General features: G+C 42.6%; 1 protein-coding gene across 5 annotated transcripts in view; it reads left to right on the top strand.

The window, feature by feature from the left end:
- The window catches only part of VRK1 (VRK serine/threonine kinase 1), a 72,903-nt gene that overhangs the window by 506 nt on the left and 58,715 nt on the right, over positions 1-13,682 (top strand). Inside the window, exon 1 of one of the 5 annotated variants that reach the window (XM_038747896.1) lies at positions 7,802-7,817. The exons of the other annotated variants lie outside the window; for them this stretch is intronic. The gene's annotated coding sequence lies outside the window, so the exon portion shown is untranslated. Of the gene's footprint in view, positions 1-7,801; positions 7,818-13,682 lie in introns of those variants that run through there. 5 annotated transcript variants of the gene reach the window in all.

Genomic DNA, 13,682 nt, shown 5'->3' with positions numbered 1-13,682 from the left:
ATGGTGTTTCCTAAGCGCTTACTATGTGCGAAGCACTGTTCTAAGCGCTGGATGATGATGCAGTTTGTTACTGGTAATAATCATAATAATGGTATTTGTGAATAGTGATAATAAGGGTGGTGTTTGTTAAGGCCTTACTATGTGCTGAGCGCTGGTAACAATCATGCTGTGTGGTATTAATCATCATCATCATGGTGTTTGTTAAGCGCTTACTATGTGCCAAGCACTGTTCTGAGCGCTGGATGATGATGCAGTTTGTTATTAATCACCAACATCATGATGATGGGATTTCTTAGGCGCTTACTATATGCAAGGCACTGTTCTAAGCGCTGGATGATGATGCAGTTTGTTACTAGTAATGATCATAGTAATGGCATTTGTGAATAATGATAATAATGGTAGTATTTGTATGATAATAATGGTAGTATTTGTTAAGGCCTTACTATGTGCTGAGCGCTGGTAACAGCCATGCTGTGTGGTATTAATCATCATCATCATGGCATTTGTTAAGCGCTTACTATGTGCCAAGCACTGTTCTGAGCGCTGGATGATGATGCAGTTTGTTATTCATCATCATCATGATGATGACGGGATTTCTTAGGCGCTTACTATGTGCGAAGCACTGTTCTAAGCGCTGGATGATGATGCAGTTTGTTACTAGTAATAATCATAATAATGGTATTTGTGAATAATGATAATAAGGGTGGTATTTGTTAAGCCCTTACTATGTGCCAAGCGCTGTTCTGAGCGCTGGTAACAATCATGCTGTGTGGTATTGATCACCATCATCATCATCATCATCATCATGATATTTCTTAAGCACTTACTATGTTCCAAGCACTGTTCTAAGCGCTGGATGATGATGCAGTTTGTTATTAGTCATCATCGTCATCATGGTATTTCTTAAGCGCTTACTATGTGCAAGGCACTGTTCTAAGCGCTGGATGATGATGCAGTTTGTTACTGGTAATAATCATAATAATGGCATTTGTGAATAATGATAATAGTGGTGGTATTTGTTAAGGCCTTACTATGTGCTGAGCGCTGGTAACAGCCATGCTGTGTGGTATTAATTATCATCATCATGGCATTTGTTAAGCGCTTACTATGTGCAAGGCACTGTTCTGAGCACTGGATGATGATGCAGTTTGTTATTAATCATCATCATCATCATCATCATGGTATTTCTTAAGCGCTTACTATGTGCAAGGCACTGTTCTAAGCGCTGAATGATGATGCAGTTTGTTACTGGTAATAATCATAATAATGGTATTTGTGAATAATAGTAATAATGGTGGTATTTGTTAAGCCCTTACTATGTGCCAAGAGCTGGCAATAATGATGCTGTTATTTATCATCATCATAATAATGATCATGATATATCTTAAGCGCTTACTGTGTGCATGCAAAGCACTGTTCTAAGCGCTGGATGATGATGCAGTTTGTTACTAGTGATAATCATAATGATGGTATTTGTGAATAATGATAATAATGGTGGTGTTTGTTAAGGCCTTACTATGTGCCAAACGCTGTTCTGAGCGCTGGTAACAATCATGCTGTGTGGTATTAATCATCATCATTAGCATCACCATAATGATCATGGTATTTCTTAAGCGCTTACTATGTGTCAAGCACTGTTCTGAGCGCTGGATGATGATGCAGTTTGCAGATAATGGCATTTGTGAATAATGATAATAATGGTGGTATTTGTTAAGCCCTTACTATGTGCCAAGTGCTGGTAATAATGATGCTGTTTGTTATTAATCATCATCATCATCATGATCATGGTATTTCCTAAGCGCTTAATAAGCAGTTAGTACAGTGGTCTGTACACAGTAAGCGCTCAATAAATACGATTGATTGATGTGCAAAGCACTGTTCTGAGCGCTGGATGATGATGCAGTTTGTTATTAATCATCATCATCATCATAATGATGATGGTGTTTCCTAAGCGCTTACTATGTGCGAAGCACTGTTCTAAGCGCTGTATGATGATGCAGTTTGTTACTAGTAATAATCATTATAATGGTATTTGTGAATAATAATAATAATAGTGGTATTTGTTAAGGCCTTACTATGTGCCAAGCACTGTTCTGAGCGCTGGTAACAATCATGCTGTATGGTATTAATCATCATCATCACCATCATAATGATCATGGTGCTAAGCGCTTACTATGTGCAAAGCACTGTTCTGAGAGCTGGATGATGATGCAGTTTGTTATTAATCACCATCATCATCATGATGGTATTTCTTAAGCGCTTACTATGTGCCAAGCACTGTTCTAAGCACTGGATGATGATGCAGTTTGTTACTAGTAATAATCATAGTAATGGCATTTGTGAATAATGATAATAATGGTGGTATTTGTTAAGCCCTTACTATGTGCCAAGGGCTGGCAATAATGATGCTGTTATTAATCGTCATCATCATAATGAGGATGGGATTTCCTAAGCGCTTACTATGTGCGAAGCACTGTTCTAAGCGCTGGATGATGATGCAGTTTGTTACTGGTAATAATCATAATAATGGTATTTGTGAATAATGATAATAATGGTGGTGTTTGTTAAGGCCTTACTATGTGCCAAACGCTGTTCTGAGCACTGGTAACAATCATGCTGTGTGGTATTAATCATCACCATCATAATGATCATGGTATTTGCTAAGCACTTACTATGTGCCAAGCACTGTTCTGAGAGCTGGATGATGATGCAGTTTGTTATTAATCATCGTCATGACGATGACGGGATTTCTTAGGCGCTTACTATGTGCCAGGCACTGTTCTGAGCGCTGGATGATGATGCAGTTTGTTACTAGTAATAATCATAATAATGGTATTTGTGAATAATGATAATAATGGTGGTATTTGTTAAGGCCTTACTATGTGCTGAACGCTGGTAACAATCATGCTGTGTGGTATTAATCATCATCATCATGGTATTTGTTAAGCGCTTACTATGTGCCAAGCACTGTTCTGAGCGCTGGATGATGATGCAGTTTGTTATTCATCATCATCATGATGATGACGGGATTTCTTAGGCGCTTACTATGTGCAAGGCACTGTTCTGAGCGCTGGATGATGATGCAGTTTGTTACTGGTAATAATCATAATAATGGTATTTGTGAATAATAATAATAATGGTGGTGTTTGTTAAGCCCTTACTATGCGCCAAGCGCTGGTAATAGTGATGCTGTTTGTTATTAATCATCATCATCATCATGATCATGGTATTTCCTAAGCGCTTACTATGTGCGAAGCACTGTTCTAAGCGCTGGATGATGATGCAGTTTGTTACTGGTAATAATCATAATAATGGTATTTGTGAATAATGATAATAATGGTGGTATTTGTTAAGCCCTTACTATGTGCCAAGCGCTGTTCTGAGTGCTGGTAACAATCATGCTGTGTGGTATTAATCATCATCATCATGGTATTTGTTAAGTGCTTACTATGTGCAAAGCACTGTTCTAAGTGCTGGATGATGATGCAGTTTGTTATTAATCATCATCATCATCATGATGGTATTTCTTAAGCGCTTACTATGTGCCAAGCACTGTTCTAAGCGCAGGATGATGATGTAGTTTGTTAATAGTAATAATCATAGTAATGGCATTTGTGAATAATGATAATAATGGTGGTGTTAAGCCCTTACTATGTGCCAAGCACTGGTAATAGTGATGCTGTTTGTTATTAATCATCATCATCATCATGATCATGGTATTTCCTAAGCGCTTACTATGTGCAAAGCACTGTTCTAAGCACTGGATGATGATGCAGTTTGTTACTGGTAATAATCATAATAATGGTATTTGTGAATAATAATAATAATGGTGGTGTTTGTTAAGCCCTTACTATGTGCCAAGCGCTCTTCTGAGCACTGGTAACAATCATGCTGTGTGGTATTAATCATCATCATCATCATAATAATGATCATGGTATTTAAGTGCTTACTATGTGCAAAGCACTGTTCTAAGCGCTAGATGATGATGCAGTTTGTTATTAATCACCATCATCATAATGATCATGGTATTTCTTAAGCGCTTACTATGTGCAAGGCACTGTTCTAAGCGCTGGATGATGATGCAGTTTGTTAATAGTAATAATCATAATAATGGCATTTGTGAATAATGATAATAATGCTGGTATTTGTTAAGCCCTTACTATGTGCCAAGGGCTGGCAATAATGATGCTGTTATTAATCATCATCATCATAATGATCATGGTATTTCCTAAGCGCTTACTATGTGCGAAGCACTGTTCTAAGCGCTGGATGATGATGCAGTTTGTTACTGGTAATAATCATAATAATGGTATTTGTGAATAATGATAATAATGGTGGTATTTGTTAAGGCCTTACTATGTGCCAAGCATTGTTCTGAGCGCTGGTAACAATTGTGCTGTGTGGTATTAATCACCATCATCATCATCATAATAATGATCATGGGATTTGTTAAGCGCTTACTATTTGCAAAGCACTGTTCTAAGCGCTGGGTGATGATGCAGTTTGTTATTAATCATCATCATCATGATCATGGTATTTCCCAAACTCTTACTATGTGCAAAGCACTGTTCTAAGCGCTGGATGATGTTGCAGTTTGTTATTAATCACCATCATCGTGATGCTCCTGATGATGATGCAGTTTATTAATTATCATCGTCATAATGATGATGGTATTTCTTAAGCACTTACTATGTGCCAAGCACTGTTCTAAGCGCTAGATGATGATGCAGTTTGTTACTGGTAATAATCATAATAATGGTATTACCAACAATTATTAATTGACAGTGGTGTCAGTGCTTTGACAGTGCTGCCAGTGCTCTGACAATGCTTAGTACAGTGCTCTGCACACAGTAAGCGCTCAGTAAATATGATTGAATGAATGAATCGACGCCTGAGGAAACCAGGGAGGATCCAGAGCCGGGTGGGCTGGGAACCAGGTGAAGCTGGCAGAGATCCGTGGCTAGACCACCAGCCTGGAAGTCGGAAGGTCATGGGTTCTAATCCCGACTCCACCGCTTGTCTGCTGTGTGACCTGGGGCAAGTCACTTCACTTCTCTGTGCCTCAGTTACCTCATCTGGAAAATGGGGATGAAGACCGTGAGCCCCATACGGGGCAAGGACTGTGTCCCAACTCGATTTGCCTGTATCCACCCCAGCGCGTAGTGCAATGCCTGGCACATCGTAAGTGCTTAAGAAATACCGTCATCATTTAGGTGACATTTACTGGCTTGTGGGTAGGGAACCGTGTCCACCAACTCTGCTATATTGAGCTCTCCCAAGCGGTTAGTACAGTGCTCTGAACAGAGCAAGTGCCCAATAAATACAATTGATTTAGTTGACCTGTAGGATTTGGGGCATATGCCCATTTTCAGGGTGTGTCTCTCCCCCCCCAACAGACGCCTTTAAATGTGCAAAATATTTTCCTGTGTTAGAAATTGTTGGTCACCTTGTTCCCCACGTAGTTTTAAAGCTGCTGGTGTCTATTTTATTTTGTTAATATGTTTAGTTTTGTTCTCTGTCTCCCCCTTCTAGACTGTAAGCCCGCTGTTGGGTAGGGACCGTCTCTGTATGTTGCCATCTTGTACTTCCCAAGCGCTTAGTACAGTGCTCTGCACGCAGTAAGCGCTCAATAAATACGATGGATTGATTGATTGGATAAAGTAAACTTTTTGGTCCTTAGAGTTTACCAGCGTGTACTTTTCATTTGAAGGGCGATATTGTTGGTGAGCAAATCTTTAGCGACTGTAGGTTTAAAAAATAAGCGGTGCAAGGCTGACTTTTAGATGGGAGGTTATGTGGTCTGAAAAATAAGGTTTTATAGGTTTTATCATTATTATTGTTGTTAGAGCGTTTGTGAAGCGCTTACTGTCAAGCACTGTTGTAAGCGCTAGGGTACATCCAAGTTAATCAGGTTGGACACAGTCCCTGTCCCAGAAGGGGCTCAAAGCCTAAGTAGGAGAGGGAACAGGCATTTAATTGGCTTTAAAGCACTTAATCACCTTGCCCCCTCCTACTTCACCTTGCTACTCTCCTAGAAGCAGCGTGGCTTGGTGGAAAGAGCCCGGGCTTGGGAGCCAGAGGTCGAATGCTCAACGCATAGAACAATGCTTTGCACATAGTAAGCGCTTAATAAACGCTATCATTATTATTATTATTATCCCAGCTCCGCCACTCATCAGCTGTATGACTTTGGGCAAGTCACTTAACTTCCCTGGGCCTCAGTTGCCTCATCTGCAAAATGGGGATTTAGACTGTGAACCCCACGTGGGACAACCTGATCACTTTGTGTCCCCTCCAGCGCTTAGAACAGTGCTTTGCAAATAGTAAGCACTTAACAAATGCCATCATTATTATTATTATTATTATTACTGCAACCCAGCCCGCACACTCCTTTCCTCTAATGCAAACCTACTCACTGTACCTAGATCTAGTCTATCTCACACCACCGACCACATAGACACATTCTACCTGTGGCCTGGAATGCCCTCTTTCCTCCTATCGGGCAGATAATTGCTGTATTGAAGGCTTATCTCCTCCAAGAAGCCTTCTCCGACTGAGCCCTCCTCTCCTCTTCTCCAACTTCCTTCTGCATTGCTCTTACTCGCTCCTTTCTCCCGTCCCCACGACATAAATATATCTGTATATATCTATTTGTGTGTGTCTAGTAATGCCTATCTCCCCCTCTAGACTGTGAGCTCGTTGTGGGCAGGGAATGTGTCAGTTGCCTTATTGTACTCTCCCAAGCGCCTAGTACAGTGCTTTCCCCACAGGAAGCGCTCAATAAGTACGAATGAATGAATTTAATCCCCCATTTTCGAGGTGGAAAAACTGAGGCAAAGAGAAGTCAAGTGATTTGCCCAAGGTCACCCAGGAAGCAATTGGCAGAGCTAGGATCAGAATCCAGGTCCTCTGATTCTCAGGCCCGTGCTCTTTCCACTAGACCAAGCTGCAGCTTTATAGATTTTAAATAGAAAGAAAAGCGATCTCAAGACAGTCTAAAATATGGGGTGTTGCCTCAAGTATTTGCCACTTCAATATTGTTTTTTCTGTTTTAATAATAGATGAATTCAATGCAGAATTTTCAGAATCGGGACCCAGAAGCTCTGTGTTAAACTAATATGTTAATCAAGAGTATTAGGCTGTATCAATCAAAAAGATCTTAATTACCTCAACTTTTTCTTGCTGATAATATTTTACTGTACAATCCTCTCCATTAGAAAGGCCTGTTGCCTTGTGTTTTGGGGATTTAGTGTGGATGTGTCTACCAACTCTGTTTTGTTGTAATCTCCCAAGCACTTAGTACAGTGCTCTGCACACAGTAAGTGCTCAATAAATACGATTGATTGGTTGATTGACCCCTGTCAGTCTTACTAAACTGCTGCTGGTTGCCGTACAGTTTGAGTGCTACTGCCTATCAGTTTAATTCAGTATTTTGGGACCCCTGATAGGAAGAATAAAGAGCAAGAGGACTTAATTATGCAAGAAGACAGAAAGATAACTGAAACAGCTTAAAAATTCCTTCAAATGTGTAAAGGAAAGTAGTCTTTTTTTTCAAGTTTGCTTGTTAGTTCACAAAACACTTGAATAGCCTTCTGGAGGTGTAGCTGTTTTGTTAGTAAGTGGTAATCAGTGGCACTTTTTTTGCAGAGTATTAAGGAAATTAGATTTAGCATAATTTCTTCTTTTTCTTCTTGTTAAGACAGGCAGGAAAACTGGCCTCAGACTTTTGAGAAGCTTTGTTGGAGGCATCCATTTAGCAGAGATTGCAGAAAGAGCTACACTTGGTCCTTGTGAAGTGGTAACCAGTAATTTTGCAGGTGGGAGTTAATGATAGATGACACTTAAAGACCGAAGTAATTAAAAGGCTCTGCTTTTTATGAAGCAGGACTTCAGCGATCCGATAGGTGGAAGAGGTCTCGCCCCCCTGTCCAAATAGAAAGCATAGTCAAAATTAGTCAGGTATGGGTAATGTGTACATGTGGACGAGACCTAATGCTTTGCTCTCTGAGATATCAAAGTTTAGAAAATTCTGTAAACATCTCTCAGACCTTCTCGCCCTGCTTGAGTCCACGTGTAAAACTCCCATCATTGTTTTCTGAACAGACCTAGGTCATTCCTGTTCCCTTCGCCGGTGGTGTTTATTGCGGGGTTTACTCCTACTGGGCACTAGGGAGAGTACAAAAGAGTCAGTCGACATGATCCCCGCCCTCAAGGATCTTGCAATCCAGTGTGGGGACGCACCAAAACAAATTGCAGGCCGGGAGAACCTCGGAGTTTAAGGATGTCTGCATACAGGCAGGGGGAAGGGTGAGAGAGAGAGCCCAAGTATATAGGTGGCCATAGGGCTAACATGGTAGTAGAGGCTCCATAGGGTGGAGAGATGGGTTCCCCAACATCTATACAGTCTGCTGTCTTCCTCTCACTTGGGTGGAATTGCCTTTTCCTGTGACATCCCTGATGCATTAGCTGTGAGAAGAAGCCTTCAATCCCTCTAGAGTTACCCTTATTTTTTATGTGTAGGTGACGTTCACGTGGCTGAAAAGGCCAATATGGGGTCCACAGTGGGCATACAAGAAGGTTGTCCTTTTTGTTGGGAAGGATCTTTAATTTCCAAGCTGTTAGCCATTTCTCACAGGGTGGTACTACCTTCACAGTTGGGAACATGGCTCGAAGTTTGTTTGGCGGCCACCATTTGGCTTCCTTGTGCCTAGACTACGATTACGTAGGTGTGCAGCTGGAAAGAGGGCCATTGTCACAAAGTAGTTACCACTGGCTTTCTGTGGGCCTTCAGCAATTGGAGCCAAAAGGAGTCCCAACAGATAGAACCTAAAATGAAGGATTGAGCGAGTCAGTGCTGGAAGTAAGCTGGATAATATCATATTCAATCTGTCACCAAGTCCTGTTGGTTCCACTCGCACAACATCACTAAAATCCGCCCTTTCCTCTCCGTCCAAAAGTGCTACCGTGCTGATCCAAGCACTTATCCTATCCTGCCTTGACTGCTGCATCTGCCTCCTCGCTGACCTCCCTGCCTCCCGTCTCTCCCCACTCCGTTCCATACTTCACTCTGCTGCACGGAATCGTTTATCGACAGCAGTGTTCAGTTCATGTCTCCCCACTCCTCAAGAACCTGCAGTGGTTGCCCACCCACCTCCGCATCAAACAGAAACTCCTTACCATTGGTTTTAAAGCGCTCAGTCAGCTCGTCCCATCCTACCTCACCTCACTGATCTCCTAATATAGTCCAGCCTGCACGCTCGGCTCCTCTAGCGCCAGCTTACTATGCCCGGCTCTCGTCTGTCTCGTTGCCGACCTCTTTTCCTCTCCCCGTAGGCTGTAACTCCCTCCCCCTCTGTATATGCCAGACCACTGCTCTCCCACCCTTCCAAGAATTACTGAGGTCACACATCTCCTCTTCAATTAAACCCTTTTTTCCCCGGCTCGCTCTCCCTTCTGTGTCATTTATGCCCTTCAGTCTGTAACCTTTGGACATTAAGCGCTTAGTACAGTGCTCTGCACCCAGTAAGCACTCAATAAATACGATTGAGTGAATTTGGTATTCGTCCCACCTGCAACCCCCAGCACTTAAGTACGTTTCTTTAAATTATATATTATAAATGATTAAGTCATAATAATGTCTGTCTCCCCCTCTAGACTGTAAACTCGTTATGGGCAGGAAACCTGTCTACTAATTCTGTTGAACCCTCCCAAATGCGTAGTACAGCGCTCCGCACATAAGCGCTCAGTAAATACAGTTGATGGATTGGTAAGAAAAAGTCCAGAACAGGTTGGTCTGGGGCACTGGGGGTGGATGCCCCCAGGCCCGTGCTGTGTGCTGACTTTGGTGGCGAACAGTTAGTAGCCCCCCTCCCCATTTCACTCCACCCCATGGCCTTGGTCCGTGCACCCCCTCCCTGTCCTCCTTCGCCACCCAAGAAAGCCTGCTTCACTCCCCATAACACTTGCCAGAGTTGGCTGCCAGTGTCCTGTTTAGAAATATTTTCTACTTTCAGCACTGGAATTATTCGGAGTCAGATAATCGACACCTTGATTCTAAGCCCTCCTTTAGACTAAACTCGTTAGGAGCAGGGGGCGTGTTTGCTTATTCTGTTGCATTGTACTCCCCGAGCGCTTAGTACAGTGCTGTGCACATAGAAAGTGCTCAGTAGATACCATTGATTGATTCAGCAGTGTCATCGCCATACCGAAAGGTACTTCTACTATATTCCAAAATGGGACCAGAAGCAGGATACTCATTATCTGCCCTCAAGAGGGTTACAATCCCAGGGTAGCTCTTGTCAAGGGAGTTTGAGGAGTGTTCCCTCCTAACGAGGACGGGTTGTGGATCCAAGACTTACTCTGTATAAAACATTGGGCTCGACTTATTTTGCATCGGACGTTGGCGGTGCGGTTGGTTTGAACGCCACCCCACAACCCGTTTCCTGTTACGAGATCTTCCTCCTCTCCACTTCCTAGTTTCTTTACCAGCAGATTGCTTTCAGGGGTGGTCAAAAAATCACTTGTTTGAGATCAGAGCCCTTCAGTGTAACCATATAGGAGAGGTTTTTCTGCAGGAGAGCAAATCCTTCCAGTTCTCTGCAAGCTGCCCATTTAAAACTATCATTGCTTGGCACCTATGCCCTAGTGACAGTTTGACCAACATGTGAGCAGGCAGAATGCCATTTTAACAGATGGGCCTGAGCGCAGACAGCCAAGAAATCCTGTATGTGCATCAAGTGTATTTGTTAAGGGCAGGATTCCCAGTCGGGGACGTTCAAACGTCTGTCCATCCTGAATTTTCATGCCTATGGTTAAAGGAGTGTCATCATTAATCCAGAATGTGACTAGCTTTCGTTAGTATCTGTCCGTGTTTGTGCTCAGATAGAAACAGACCACTGGGGACCATCAAGGTAATTGCTTCTCAGGACTACTTAATAGATGTGATTTCCCCACCCCCCAAATCTCCATCCCACCACCCTCCCTTCCCTCAGCAGGGGAAGATAATCGGTACAAAAGCTTGCTCAGCTTTATATGATGGGCCCAGACCCTTTCTTCTCTTAACCCTCAGATTATGCCACCATAAATGCTCCATAAGTTGTACAAAATGCTTCAAGGCATTACATTTGAGAACGATTCCTTTAAATCTAATAGTTCATTGGGTCCTCTTAAATAGTTCTGGATTTATCTTTTCTTGGGATTTATTAGGCAAAGCACTTCTGGAAAAGGAGTAGCAGTCTGGTGTTTAAAGCGTCTTACTTCCTGCCATATCATGTCTGGCAGGCCACTTGAGTAGGTGAAAAAAGCATATCATTAGGGACTCGTTTCTATAACTCAAAATACAAAGGCAAGATTGAAGGCCTGAAATTGATGCTTAAGCAGATATTTCAGGAACCGAAATGAAATGATCTGGTACAGCAGGTCAGGATCGCGGGGAAGCGGAAATTGTGATGGATTGCAAACTGGTCAGGATTTCAAAGTGGATTCGGTTGTTCCGATCAATCTTTTTGATGGAGTGTTTATTGCTTGCAGAACACTGTACTAAGTGCTTGGGAGAGTCCAGTATAACAGAGTTGATAGACACATCCCTTACTTTGGCATGAAAAATGCAAGACTTCAGTACAGCAGTTCATGGCCAAACTATTTTCAATTTGGGGGCCGTGTTGTTTACTGATCTTTTTAAATCTCTGAGTATTGCAGAGATACCTGACTGCTTAGGTACTAGATGATAGTAGTGGAGGTTGGAAGGAGGACTTTTCCTTTGCTTGGCCAGTGGCTCCAAGATGTTTAGTAATTAAAGGAGAGTGTGAAGGGAGCATCCTTTCTTGAAGGGGAAAAAAAAAAGTGTTTCAATAATAATAATACTGATGGTATTTATTAAGCACTTACTATGTGCCAAGCACTGTTAATAATGACAGTAATAATGATGGCATTTATTAAGCGCTTACTGTGTGCAAAGCACTGTTCTAAGCGTTAGGGAAGTTACAAGGTGATCAGATTGTCCCACGGGGGGCTCACAGTCTTCATCCCCATTTTACAGATGAGGGAAATGAGGCCCAGAGAAGTTAAGTGACTTGCCCAAAGTCACACAGCTGACGATTGGCAGAGCTGGGATTTGAACCCATGACCTCTGACTCCAAAGCCCGGGCTCTTTCCACTGAGCCGCGCTGCTTCTCTGATGTAAGTGCTGGGGTAGATACAAGGTTCTCAGGTTGTCTCACATGGGGCTGACAGTCTTAATCCCCATTTTACAGATGAGGTAACTGAGGCCCAGAGAAGTGACTTGCCCAAAGTCACACAGCAGACAAGTGGCAGAGGCAGAATTAGAACCCACAACCTCTGACTCCCATACCTGTGATCTTCCCAGTAAACTGCACTGCTTCCCCTTCAATCAATCATTGGTGTTTATTGAGCACCGATGACTGTCCTCGGCACTTGTTAATTTAGTCCCTTAATAATTTCTCAGATGTTTCTCTCGAGTGGGAAGGCCGAATCTTTTCTTAGTTCTTGTTATGTAGTGTGCCAAATGACAGAGATCAAAAAAGGCAGGAAGGGTTGTGTGACTCCTTATGTATTTTCCCCTGAGGTCTCAGAGACCACGGACAGAGATTTGAGGCAGATCTGGTACTACTGTTAGCTTTGTTAGAAATTGAGTTAAGACCGTGGACTGAGATTTGAGAGGGATCTGGTACTAGATATTAGCTTTGTTAGAAATTGAGTTCATACTAGCGAACTTCTGTTGACACTTTACTTCAAGGGGGGCTAGGACAGCCACCTCCTCCTGCGGCCCCAACCCCATGAAACCCCAGTCGGCGAGGAAGGGGCAAGTGAGAGTTGTGCTGGAGCTGAGGTGGGACAACTAAGGAGGTTGAAGCATCTTCAGGGGGATAATCATCTGGATAAAGAATGGGCAGTGAGAGGGACTGTTTGTACATATTTATTACTCTATTTATTTTACTTGTACTTATCTATTCTATTTATTTTATTTTGTTAGTATGTTTGGTTTTGTTCTCTGTCTCCCCCTTTTAGACTGTGAGCCCACTGTTGGATAGGGACTGTCTCTATATGTTGCCAACTTGGACTTCCCAAGCGCTTAGTACAGTGCTCTGCACACAGTAAGCGCTCAATAAATAACGATTGATGATGATGATGACTGGACGAGATGATTCAGGAATTGGAACTGGCCCACCCTGCCACAAAAGCCAAAATTTTCTACGGTAACCGTCTTCTTCCTTCTAATCCTTCCCCTTTTGTGTCATCCAGGAAGGTGGTTTGGAGCACACTAAGGCCGAAAAGTTGGATTGCTTTGACCTAATTCATTCCTTTCAGGCAAAGCACTGCTTTCAAATATAACAATCCATGAATCAAATTTAGCCAGTGCTACCAATGTGCAGAGTACTGTGTTACTGTTTTATGTGCTTGGGACAGAGTTGGCAGTCACGTTTCCTGCCCACCAGGAACTTACACCTTAGAGCGGGAATTAGATGTGAAAGTGCATTATGGATATGTGCACAAGTGCTGTGGGACGAAGGAAGGGGACAAATTGAATTGCATGGACAATGCAGAAGGGAGAAAGAGTAGAGAAATGGGGCTGAGAAGGCCTCTTGGAGGAGATGTGATTTTTATAAGACTGTGAGCCCAATGTTGGGTAGGGACTGTCTCTATATGTTGCCAGTTTGTACTTC

The sequence above is a fragment of the Tachyglossus aculeatus genome, chromosome 1 (genome assembly GCF_015852505.1).
Source record: "Tachyglossus aculeatus isolate mTacAcu1 chromosome 1, mTacAcu1.pri, whole genome shotgun sequence".
Classification (NCBI taxonomy): Eukaryota; Metazoa; Chordata; class Mammalia; order Monotremata; family Tachyglossidae; genus Tachyglossus; species Tachyglossus aculeatus.
Note: the sequence above shows the minus strand (reverse complement) of the source record. Positions and strands in the feature narration are given on the sequence as shown.